This window comes from Triticum dicoccoides, chromosome 3A (genome assembly GCF_002162155.2).
Source record: "Triticum dicoccoides isolate Atlit2015 ecotype Zavitan chromosome 3A, WEW_v2.0, whole genome shotgun sequence".
Lineage (NCBI taxonomy): Eukaryota > Viridiplantae > Streptophyta > Magnoliopsida > Poales > Poaceae > Triticum > Triticum dicoccoides.
In genome coordinates this window covers 319,905,962-319,918,822 of record NC_041384.1, presented here as the reverse complement: position 1 = coordinate 319,918,822, position 12,861 = coordinate 319,905,962, and the positions used below count along the sequence as shown (strand labels likewise).

At 43.5% G+C, this 12,861-nt stretch overlaps 1 long non-coding RNA gene across 1 annotated transcript; it reads left to right on the top strand.

Moving 5' to 3' along the window:
* The first annotated feature begins 3,480 nt into the window (after positions 1-3,480).
* Positions 3,481-5,221, top strand: LOC119271550. Its single transcript, XR_005134596.1, has 3 exons — positions 3,481-3,953; positions 4,075-4,376; positions 5,164-5,221. It is a non-coding gene; the product is annotated as an uncharacterized LOC119271550 (long non-coding RNA).
* Positions 5,222-12,861: the final 7,640 nt, after the last annotated feature.

Genomic DNA, 12,861 nt, shown 5'->3' with positions numbered 1-12,861 from the left:
CCAGTAAGTGACTACATACGAAGCAAAATGAGTGAACTATACTCTAAAATATGTCTACATACATCTGTATGTTGTAGTCCATTTGAAATATCTAAAAGGACTTATACGAAGGGAGTATGATCCAAGAATGTTTTATTAAAACTACATATGCTTTGGGGACACCTTGTTTTATTGCCGTAGTACTAGGGGCTGAGGCGCGCGGGCATTCATTTGCCCACCCTGCTGAGTATGTCATTTTATTGAACTTGTGTAACTTGTCTGATTTAGTTTTAGCGAAGACCATGCCAAATGAAATTACAATTGAACGGAAGATCGTGACAACTCAATTTTGCAATTTCACAAGGAATAATTCAGTAGGTATCAATGACATAAATTTTACATATTTCATCACTTACAAAAGCAAAATACTCCCTCTGTAAAGAAATACGTATAAGAGTGTTTAGATCACTACTTCAGTGATTTAAATGCTCTTATATTTCTTTACGGAGGGAGACATGTATGCTGGTTCACGACGAATTAGTTAACATTTGCAATCTCTGCGCTCATACACTGAAAGCTAGACGCATGGCCTAATATTTCATCTCAGCGAGAAGGAAAAGGGAAACCCTTCCTATCTATAGTCTGAAGAGACGCTAGTGTCAGGCCGCTCAAATGCCGTCGATTTGATCGAATCTAACGTTAGTGGTCTCCGAAGGAAAATGGGAACACAATTTATAGAACAGTTTCACAGGAACATTTGTCAATCGATCTGACAATAGTGCAACAAGGCGTTCACACACATATAACAGGATAATCAGCACACAGATCTTTAGACGGCAGATGGTCACACACAGAAGCTGCATGCAAGGTTTATTTTCAAGTGCTTGGCGTAGAGGGAGCGCTTTGTCCCGCTTTGCCCTTTTGTGACCAATTAGCGTGCGGAGGCGCGGCGTCACTTATTTAGGGAGGTACTCCCTTCGTACGGAAATACTTATCCAAAAAATGGATGTATCTAGATGTATTTTAGTTCTAGATACAACCATTTGTATCCAATTCTACAACAAGTATTTTCGGATGGAAGGAGTACATGGTAGGCTAGATGGTCTAAAAATACAGTTAGGGAGGGATACTTGATGACATGACTCGTGGCTTGTTAGCATTCTGGACAATGCATTATTGGCTTTTTTTTAACATAGTACATACGCTGGAAATTCTGAAATAAATCCATAAATAAATGTGAGCATTAGGATTTGAATTTTGGCGGGCTGAGGATACCACAGTCCCTCTAACTATCCAACCACAGGTTGGTTCGTGATTTTTTTTTAAAGATAAAGCCTTGGTATTTTATTTCTCAGCCAGAAGAGTTGCATCATTTATCTATTACATAAAGAAGAATGAAATTGGGTGGATCTCCATCCCATTCAAAAGCAGACTGAATATCATAAGAGTACTTTGCCAGATGGTGAGCAACTCGATTGGCTTCCCTTGGGTTTTGTTCTTCTTCTGGTTGGGTCTATGGATTGTGGTGTTTCTATAGGCTGTTGATGAGGGATGGCTGTTGGCTGGGTTTTGTTGTTATTAGCGATGGATTATGGTTTTTCTTTTTTAATCTGAAACACCTTGCATTTCAATTACGAGGTACCAACCAAATCGGCGGTCCCAACACAGTTTACATCAAGCAGGAGATCTGCATCCCATACACGTTGGCCACTAGGATCTAACGATGAACTAAAAGCCGCCAACACAAACTTTAGGGCAGTGCACAATCTTATACTCTGTGAAGCCTAACTGAAGTAGGAACTTTGCTTCCTGGAAAAGAACTATCAATTTCTTGGTCTGTGATCTTGGATCGTGGGGTTAATATAGGTAGGCTAGTTGAGGGAGGGCTATTACGTATGAGAGGTTCTCAAAGCCTTGCATGTGACAGAGTCCGAAGCTTTGCGGTGGAGGTGGATGAACGGGTGTGTTGCATGTTGTTGTGCCGTTCGTGTCGTGTGACTGGTGTTGTGTTGTTTTTGGTTGGGTTAAATGATTTTCGTAATAGCAAGAAAGAAAAGCTGCATAGATGGATAAATAGTGCCCTTCACTTCTTGATGGATCGTACAGTTGCACAAATGTTGATAGAGAAAATATGATACAGGGAGTACTTAAGAAGGGGATGATAATGGTTTGGTAAGGGTGTGTTTGTTAGTCATTAGATGGAATGTAACGGGTTCATTCTGTCCATACGAGGAATTGGAACCCACTCGTTCCTGGAACGATGTATTTGCTTGATATGCTCAACCTGGTCATGCCTCCAAATTGATCGGAAGACGGGACCGGCCTCGCTATCGCCCCCACCCTCTCCCTGACTCTCGCTCACCCACCATCTCAGTGCCGCCACCCCCGTCTCTTCCCCCCTCTCGATCTACGACGCCGTCGGCTACCCACACACATCTTCCTCTCCCGATCTACGACGCCGTCGGCTACCCACACACATCTTCCTCTCCGGCGCTGGCTCTCCCTGGCCTCCATGCCGTTCCTTCCTCTATGATGGCATGCACTAGCGCGACGTGGACTAACAGCAGGCGAGCGGAGGCGGCCGGCTTGGAAGAGAGGCAAGACCGTGAAAGGGGGTGTTCGCCGTGGTGTGCGTGTTTATTGCGTTGGTGATGTATGTTGTGCCGTTGGTGCTTCCCAGCATGGGGTTCTTCTACCTTAGGCACCCCGCGTTCTGCAGGATGGAGCCAAATCGATCTACTCACACCAACATTTGAACTCCGAACCTGAATTGTTTGTGCATGCGGGATGCATGTGCGGTAATGTCGAGTCTAAACACTGAATTGTTGGTGCGTGCGGGAGTCTGAACTATAAAGTGTGCATGTCAATGGCAATTATTTGTAGATGCAACAACTAATGTCGTGTCATTACAGTGTGATCGTCCCAACATTCTCTACCTCAAGCTAACCGGGCTCAACTAATTTCTTATGTATAGTGACTGTATTTATAAATTGTCTAAACTGTAGTACAATTGAAATTTTGCTGATAATTCTAATAATTTATTGATAAAAATATTTGTAACGACCTAAGACCGACGCTCCAGACGCCTTTCATGGTTTTCGTTATCGCCGTGTGATTTATTTTGCTTGCTGCATTTTCATCATGGCATTATGTGCATTGCATCCGCATATTTTCATAAAACTCGTAGCCGTTTGCAGTTGCCGCTTCTTCCTTGTCTCCGTTAACCTTATGTCAGGCCCCTTGTCTTTGTTGACCTCTCTCAGACCCCCTCACATGCGCGTCCGAAAAACTTACCCGAACCCGACCCGCTCAATCATCACTGTTGGATTCGGATAATCCCCAAACATCCCTAAAATATCTTTCGTTTCTCCATTTGGACCCCCCTAACCTTTTATTCTCGACCGCCCGATCCTGATCCGATGATCCAAATACCCCCTCCTATTACCTACCTGCTATATAAACAAATGAACCCTAGAAACTAGGGATCCTGTCCCATCCATCCACCCATTCCCGAGCCGCCGCCACCTCTGGTCTCCTCGTATTCTGCAGCGAGCCAACCCCCTTCCTCCACCTCTTCCCCTCCGATCCAGCCAACTCATGCTCTAAACCGCCAGATCTTTGATCCAACGACCGAGGGCCAACCATCTGTTCAGCCAGCTCCCGAAGAGAGGCGCCCCTCCTCTGCTCGCTCGTCCCCGAGCACCTCGCTCCACCAGCACCGCCTCGCTCGAGTACTAGACGCCGACGGCGACAACCACCACCGAACCAGCAGGCCCTGCGCCTCATCCTTCTCCTTCCCCTCGTCCTCGTGTTCTTCCTCCCTCTCTCCTTTCTCTTTTCTCTCTCCCTCTCACATCTCTCTCTTCTAGGTACCCAGGAGCTCCCCGTTACCATGAACGCCTTCTTGAACCGGAGCTCGCCGCTGCCGGGAATCGCCATGCGTCCCCGGAGATCGCGTCCTCGTCCCGGTTCCTGTGAGTTCCGCCGTTCCACAGCGTGCCTTCCCCTTCCTTCGGTCTCCTCCTCCACTTCATTTTACCGTCTTCTCTCTACTTTTCTCGCTCAGTTCGTCTTTCTCCCTTTGTTATTCTGCAGAGACCCCGCCATGGATCCCCGCGGCCGAGCTCTCCCTGTCGCTGGTTGCCTCACCACCGTCCAAGAACTGCCTCCAGACGGCCTCGCCGTTCCCCAGCCTCGCCTGCATCAGGATCCGTCGGATCCTGGCCTTCCCTTCATTGGCAACCTTGTCCCTGCACTCAGCCTCGTCAACGACCGAGGTGGAGCGCCCTGTGTGCGTTGACCACGGTCACTCCGCGCGTGGGCCAGCTGGCCATGCCAGGCCCAGCGCTGCCCCCTGCCGGCCTGCCTCCTATCCATCGAACGGGCCAAGGCCAATGGTGAGCCTCCAGCGCCCCTGCTCCTGTTGGGACCAGTCAGTTTTAGCCCGAATGTGTTTTTTCCCTGTCTGTGAATTTGCCTAATAATCCGGAGAAACCTGTTTTATAGAAAAACCCTTGCACTTCATGCATATCATAACTCACAAACCATGCATCAGATCAAAATAATTTATATATGTAAAATGCTTAAGATTTTGTCTAGTTTCACAATTTACAAATTTCATCCATGTTTAAAATGTTTAAATTGCTGTTTGCATTAATTTACATAATGACATGCTAAAATGATTTTTTCATAACTAAATAACTGTATCTCCGAATTAAATAAATTTTATATGTAAAAGGGGTAGAAAAATGCATAGATTAACATGGTGCACTTACTTTGCATGTTTAACAATAAAAAAAAAATATGATTTAGGGCAGAATAGTACCAAATTCGTAATATGCATATGAGGATTTTCCAGAATTGCTGTTTGTTGTGTTCAGCCTCATTTAAACTTGCCTAAATAGTTAGTTTACTTATGCTTCACCTCTTGCCATGTTAACCAACATTTAAACTTGTTCTGTACTTAAACGAGAGCGAAATAAATGATTGAATGTGGTGTTTCGTCAATATGCAACTCGTTGCATATTGAGCTCCACTTAATTTGTAGTTTTGTTTGTTGCACTTTGCCATGCCATGCCTCATTAAATTAGACATGCATCATACTTGGTTCTGCATCATGCCATGACTATGCTAGTGTGTTTACCATGTCGTTTGCTTCTTTCCGGTTGTGCTTCTTCCCGATAGCCCTAGTTCGTTGCGATTGTGAGGATCCGTTCGACTATGTTGGTTCGTCTACTTCATGGAGTTGGTCTTGTTCCTAGCGGGATTTCAGGCAAGATGATCATTTCCTTGGATCTCACTACTATCTTTGCTATGCTAGTTGTCTCGATGCTATCGCTATGTCGCGCTACCTACCACTTATTTATCAAGCCTCCCAACCTGCCATGATAAGCCTCTAACCTTTTCACCATCCCAGCAAACCGTTGTTTGGCTATGTTACCACTTTGCTCAGCCCTTCTTATTGATAGAGGCAAAGGTGTCCCGTCTTTCGATGAGATGGTGGCTATCGTTTTAGAGGAAGTCGACTTTGACGATCCGACTACGAACGTGCGAGGACGTCGCGCCTTAGCAATCGCTAAACCAACTCCGAGGGGTTATTGACCATGCCGGAGCACGATCAACCTAACCACGAGGGCCTGTTTCCTGTGAGCAAACAAAGAACAAGCAAGAAACTGAGATTGCAATCTGGATATTGCGAATATAAGATGAAAGCTTTATTGATCAAGGTGGGGTTCTGTGATGTCTTGGTCTGGTCGCTGGACACAAACGAAGTACGCGAAGTTGCAACTATGGTGGACTTTTAATCTAAACAAAACCCAAAGTCTAAATGACGCCCTAAGGGCTGTATATATGGAGGAAGAGGGGGGATTTCGTGGCCCTTGGAGGAGGGGTCCGAAACCAACCCTAAGTCTTGTTTCCCCACACATACGGACTCTAAAAACAGCCTATACTTGAGTATTTCGAAAATACATGGGCCTGGCCCAATAATAAGGTGACGCAACACCTAAAATAGCCTCTGGACGAAATTTATGAAGTGGCATCTTGTATATTTCGTCCAAGGCTTCATGCACTCCTTATGGTGGCTTAAAAGTCCTGAAATCATCACTTGTAACTCCGTTATTGACCCCCTTGCGCATGCCATCATCTCCATGCTTGAACTTGATCCAAGGTTCATCTTTCTCGTCCAAGCTAGGCCCTTCATTTGTAAGCAAAAAAAATGTATCCAATTTAGGCAGCATCATATTCTCATGAACATTAGAATCGTTACCAAGAAACGAAAGTACCTGATAATTCAATTGGCGTGCGCGAGCTCTAGTTGGTCCAATATGTTTAGCAGCAGGGGCTGTGGGTGTAAAAATGGTATTGATGTCCTCATCATTCTCCCCTTCTTGAAATAAGGCTTCAAATCTGCAATGTTAAAAGTGGGACTAACCCCAAAATCTCGAAGCAGCTCAAGTTTATATGCATTATCATTTATTTTCTCGAACACCTTAAAAGGACCATCAACACGTGGCATTAGCTTTGATTTGCGCAAATTAGGAAATCTATCCTTACGCAAATGTAACCAAACAAGATCTCCACGTGCAAACACAACATGTTTTCTACCCTTATCTCCAGCAAGTTTATACTTAGCATTCATACGCTCAATATTTTCCTTAGTTAACTCATGCATTTTTAAAATCAATTCAACACGTTCTTTAGCATCAAAATTAACCTTCTCCGAAGATGGAATAAGCAACAAATCAATAGGTGCACGAGGTAGGAAACCATACACAATTTCAAAAGGGCACATCTTAGTAGTAGAATGTAATGAACGATTATAATCAAACTCAATATGAGGCAAGCATTCTTCCCACATTTTCTTGTTATTCTTCAAAACAACCCTAAGCATAGTAGACAATGTTCTATTGACTACTTCAGTTTGTCCATCAGTTTGGGGGTGACAAGTAGTACTAAAAAGCAGTTTAGTCCCCAACTTAGCCCATAAACATTTCCAAAAGTGGCTAAGAAATTTAGTATCACGATCTGAAAATATAGTATTTGGCACACCTTGCAAGCGAATAATTTCACGAAAGAACAAATCAGCAACATTAACATCATCGTCGCTTTTATGACATGGTATAAAGTGTGCCATTTTCGAGAACCTATCCACGACAACAAATATGCTATCCCTCCCCTTCTTTGTTCGAGGTAAACCTAAAACAAAGTCCATAGATATATCCTCCCAAGGAACACTAGGTACAGGCAAAGGCATATATAAACCATGAGGATTGAGTCGTGACTTAGCTTTTTGACATGTAGTGCAGCGAGCAACAAAACGCTCAACATCCCGTCTCATCTTTGGCCAAAAGAAATGTGTAGCAAGTATATCCTCCGTCTTCTTGACACCAAAGTGTCCCATTAATCCTCCTCTATGCACCTCCTGCAACAACAAAAGACGAATGGAGCTAGCTGGAATGCATAGCTTGTTAGCACGAAACACAAATCCATCGTTTAGAACGAACTTGTTCCAAGTTCTCCCTTCCTTACAATTCTGCAAAACATCTTTAAATTCAGCATCATGCACATATTGATCTTTGATGGTCTCCAAACCAAATATTTTAAAGTCAAGTTGTGAAAGCATAGTATAACAACGAGACAATGCATCAACAATAACATTTTCTTTACCCTTCTTGTGTTTAATGACATATGGGAAAGTCTCAGTGAATTCAACCCATTTAGCATGTCTACGGTTCAGTTTTGCTTGACTTTTAATGTGTTTCAGAGATTCATGATCAGAATGTATAACAAATTCCTTGGGCCATAAATAATGTTGCCATGTTTCTAAGGTCTGACAAGAGCATATAATTCTTTATCATAAGTAGAATAGTTCAGACTAGGCCCGCTCATTTTTTCAGAAAAGTATGCAACAGGTTTGCCATCTTGTAATAACACACCTCCTAATCCAATTCCACTAGCATCAAATTCAAGCTGAAAAGTTTTATTAAAATCAGGAAGTTGGAGTAAAGGAGCATGTGTCAACTTATCTTTCAATACCGTGAAGGCTTCTTCCTGTGCGGTACCCCAAACAAAAGGCACATCCTTCTTTGTAAGCTCGTTGAGAGGTGCAGCAATGGTGCTGAAATCTCTCACAAAATGCCTATAGAATCTAGCGAGGCCGAGGAAACTCCTCACTTGTGTGACCGTTTTGGGCTGCGGCCAACTCTTGATAGCTTCAATCTTGGCTTTATCAACTTCAATTCCCTGTGGAGTAACAACATAGCCAAGAAAAGATACTCGGTCGGTGCAAAAGGTGCACTTTTCTAAGGTTACCAAACAAACATGCATCACGTAGAGCAATAAAAACAGCACGTAAATGTTCCAAATGTTCCACCAAAGATTTGCTATAAATGAATATGTCATCAAAGTAAACTACCACAAATCATCCAATGAAGGCATGTAAAACTTCGTTCATTAATCTCATGAAACTACTAGGTGCATTAGTTAACCCAAAAGGCATGACTAACCACTCATATAATCCAAACTTAGTTTTAAATGCTGTTTTCCATTCATCTCCCAATTTCATACGAATTTGATGGTATCCACTACGCAAATCAACTTTGGAGAATATTGTAGAGCCACTCAATTCATCAAGCATATCATCTAGCCTAGGAATAGGATGACGATAATGAATAGTAATATTATTAATGCCTCTACAATCAACACACATACACGACGTACGATCCTTTTTCGGCACTAAAATGATAGGAACAACACAAGGACTAAGGGATTCACGTATATAACCTTTGTCGAGCAGTTCTTGTACTTGACACATAATATCCTTCGTCTCCTCTGGATTGGTACGGTATGGTGCACGGTTGGGTAATGATGCATCGGGAATTAAGTCAATTTGATGCTCAATCCCTCTAATAGGTGGTAATCCCGGTGGCACGTCTTGTGGAAAGACGTCAGCGAACTCCTGCAAAATGTTAGTGACAGCAGGAGGCAAAGAGGAAGGCACGTCCTCGAATGAAAATAATGCCTCTTTGCACACAAAAGCATAGCAAACAGATTTGCTAAAATCTAGATCATCAATATCAGATTTGGTGGCAAGTAAACATGCACTTTTCAATTTAATTTCAAAAACAACACTAGATGGTTTATTATTAGGCTTCATTGTTGCTCAAATTCTTTTGCCACAATCTGATTTTCACTCTTATATTTCTCCTGTTTTGCGTTATTAGCTCTATTAATATCATCTTTCAAAATGGAATCAGGAGTCATAGGAAGCAAAGTAATATTTTTATCCTTATGAAGAAGAGTATACTGATTGTTTCTATCATGGTGTACATAATTTTTATCAAATTGCCATGGTCTACCAAGTAATAAGGAACATGCTTGCATAGGTACCACATCACAATCAACATAATTAGCATATGTAGAGATACTAAAATGCACACGAACAGTACGTGTTACCTTAACCTTGCCGCTGTTGTTGAACCATTGGATGTAGTAAGGATGTGGATGTGGTCTTGTGGTGAGAGATAACTTCTCCACCATCTCCATGCTAGCCAAATTATTCCAGCTCCCTCCATCTATGATGAAGTGAACATAACGTTCCTTCACAACTCCCTTTGTATGGAACAAATTATGCCTCTGATTTTGCTCAGCTTGTGTAACCTGCATACTCAAAACACGTTGAGCAACTAAACATTCATACCTGTCAGCATCTTCAGCAGCCATGTATTGCGTCTCATGATCAGAATCCTCTCAACCATGTTCTTCATGTGTAATAAGAGCGAAAGTCTCCTCATCATAGTCACTAGCAGACTCATACCCACCATCCTCAGTAACAATCATCACATGCTGAGATTTGCATTCTCTCGCAAAATGTCCTCTTCCCTTACAACGACGACAAATAATATCACTTGTGTGCCCTGTTGATGCCATGGAAGAAGAGGAGTTTGGAACTATTTTGAGTTTGGAACTATTTTTCTACTGCGGATAGCACGGAAGTTGAGGAGTCCGACTTGGTCACGACTCGAAGTATCGCGTGATCTGGAACTCGAAAACAAAGCATGGAGCAAGACCAAGCATGGAGATGATGGCATGCGCAAGGGGATCAAGAACGGAGTTACAAGTGATGATTTCAGGACTTTGAAGCCACCATAAGGAGTGCATGAAGCCTTGGACGAAATATACAAGATGCCACTTTATAAATTTCGTCCAGAGGCTTTCTAGGTCCTGCGTCACCTTATTATTGGGCCAGGCCCATGTATTTTCGAAATACTTAAGTATAGGCTGTTTTAGAGTCCGTATGTGTGGGGAAACAAGAGTTAGGGTTGATTTCGGACCCCTCCTCCAAGGGCCAAGAAATTCCCCCTCTTTCTCCATATATACAGCCCTTAGGGCGTCGTTTAGACTTTGGGTTTTGTTTAGATTAAAAGTTCACCATAGTTGCAACTTCGCGTACTTCGTTTGTGTCCAACGGCCAGACCAAGATGTCATAGAACCTCACCTTTGATCAATAAAGCTTTCTTCTTATATTCGCGATATCCAGATTGCAATCTTAGTTTCTTGCTTGTTCTTCATTTGCCTGCAGGAAATAGACCTTCGTGGTCAGGTTGATCGTGCTCCGGCGTGGTCAATAACCTCTCGGAGTTGGTTTAGCGATTGCTAAGGCGCGACGTCCTCGCACATTCGTAGTCGGATCATCAAAGTCGACCTCCTCCAAAACGATAGCCACCATCTCATCGAAAGACGGGACACCTTTGCCCCTATAAAGTGGTATCAGATTTCTAGGTTGCTCGGTGAGATTTTACAGTTTTTCGTAGTTTAGATCGAGTCTGTTCTTCATACCTACAGTCCACGAAAAAGCCAAAAAAAAATAGGGTTAGTTCATCATATCCGAACCAGTCTGAGCCTTTGCATAGTCTTTTCAGTATTTTGCTTTGTTGAATTTGCGGTTGCATTGTCGTGTCTAGTTGCTGGTCTTAGAGTCTAGTCTTTTAGAGTTTCGAGTTCTGGTCATAAGTTGTCACATCGCCGCCGCACCATCGTCATCGTTCCAACCATATACAACCACCACCAACATATTCCTTACCGCTGCCATATACATCCGCCTGTCCACCACCAATCCGAGTCCACATATACATCCACCTGTCCACCACCAATCCGAGTCCACACATACATCTGTCTTTCCACCACTAATCCGAGTCCACATATACATCCGCCTGTCCACCACCAATCCGAGTTATTTTCATATTAGGTTTGTTTTCGAGATCCATCTAGTTTTCGTTTTGTGTTTCCTTGCCTGAGTAGGTCTCGGAAAAAGAAAAAAAAGAAAAAAGTCTGGAGACCCCCGGGTAGTTTTTAGGCCAAAATTTCGGCGACCAAATTTTTTTCCCTATCCTATTTTTAGGTCCCACAGAGCGTTTTGAGACACTCGCCATCATAGTGATTTTTTGTCGCATTTTTTCGTCGTCGCTGCCATGATTTCCGAAAAAAGTAAAAAAAAATTCGTGCCCATCCAGTCAGTTTGACGAGGGAAGAGTTTTGAGACACTCGCCATTATAGTGAAATTTCGCAAAAAAAGAGGAGCGCAAAAAAAGAGGAGCGCCAAAAAAAACAGAGCGGATTTTTTTTCCAGAGTGTGCTTTTCCCTTGTTTACGTGCAGCGCGGTGATTTTGTTAGTGTTCTAGGCTCGCGTCTCTAGCACGGTCTAGCCTAGGACCAGCACAGTACCGTCGTTGAGCATTTATTCAACTTTGCATCTCTGAATTGATTATTGCTGACCCTTTTTGCTACCATATTATAAGCCTTCTGTTACGCCCTCGATGCGGCTATATCTCCCACGTGTCGAAGCACGACTTAGAGGCATAACCGCATTGAAAGCAATGTCGCAAGTGAGGTAATCTTCGCAAACAACCCATGTAATACAATAAGGGAAAAGATACATACTTGGCTTACAATCGCCACAAAACATAATACATGAATAAAGCATTACAACATCCAAATACAATCAGGGCCCGACTACGGAACCAAAATAAAAGAAGAACCCCAAATGCGAGAAGGTCCCCGATCGACCCCAACTGGGCTCCACTACTGATCAACTAGAACGAAACAACACAAAGGACAAGATCTTCATCGAGCTCCTCCTTAAGCTTGGTTGCGTCATCTGCACGATTCATCGGCACCTGCAAACTGGTTTTGGAAGTATCTGTGAGCCACGGGGACTCAGCAATCTCGCACCCTCGCGATCAAGACTATTTAAGCTTATGGGTAAGGTAAAGGTATGAGGTGGAGCTGCAGCAAGCGACTAGCATATATGGTGGCTAGCATACGCAAATGAGAGCGAGAAGAGAAGGCAAAGCACGTTCGAGAAAGTATGACCAAGAAGTGATCCTAAAAAACCTGCGTCAAGCATAACTCCAACACCGTGTTCACTTCCCGGACCCCGCCGGAAAGAAACCATCACGGTTACACACGCGGTTGATTCATTTTAATTAAGATAATCTTCAGGTTTTCTACAACCGGACGTTAACAAATTCCCATCTGCCCATAACCGCGGGCACGGCTTTTGAAAGTTCAATCCCTGCAGGGGTGTCCCAACTTAGCCCATCACAAGCTCTCATGGTCAACGAAGGAATAGACCTCCTCCCGAGACGTTCCGATCAGACTCGGTATCCCGGTTCTACAAGACACTTCGACAAGTTAAAACAAATCCAGCAACACCGCACGAATGTGCCGAGAAATCCCGATAGGAGCTGCACATATCTCGTTCTCAGGGCACACTCAGATGAGCTCTCCATACAACTAAAACCAAACCTCGAGTTTCCCCGAGGAGGCGCTGCACACGACTCTAGTTCGGACCAACACTCAGAGGAGCACTGGCCGGGGGG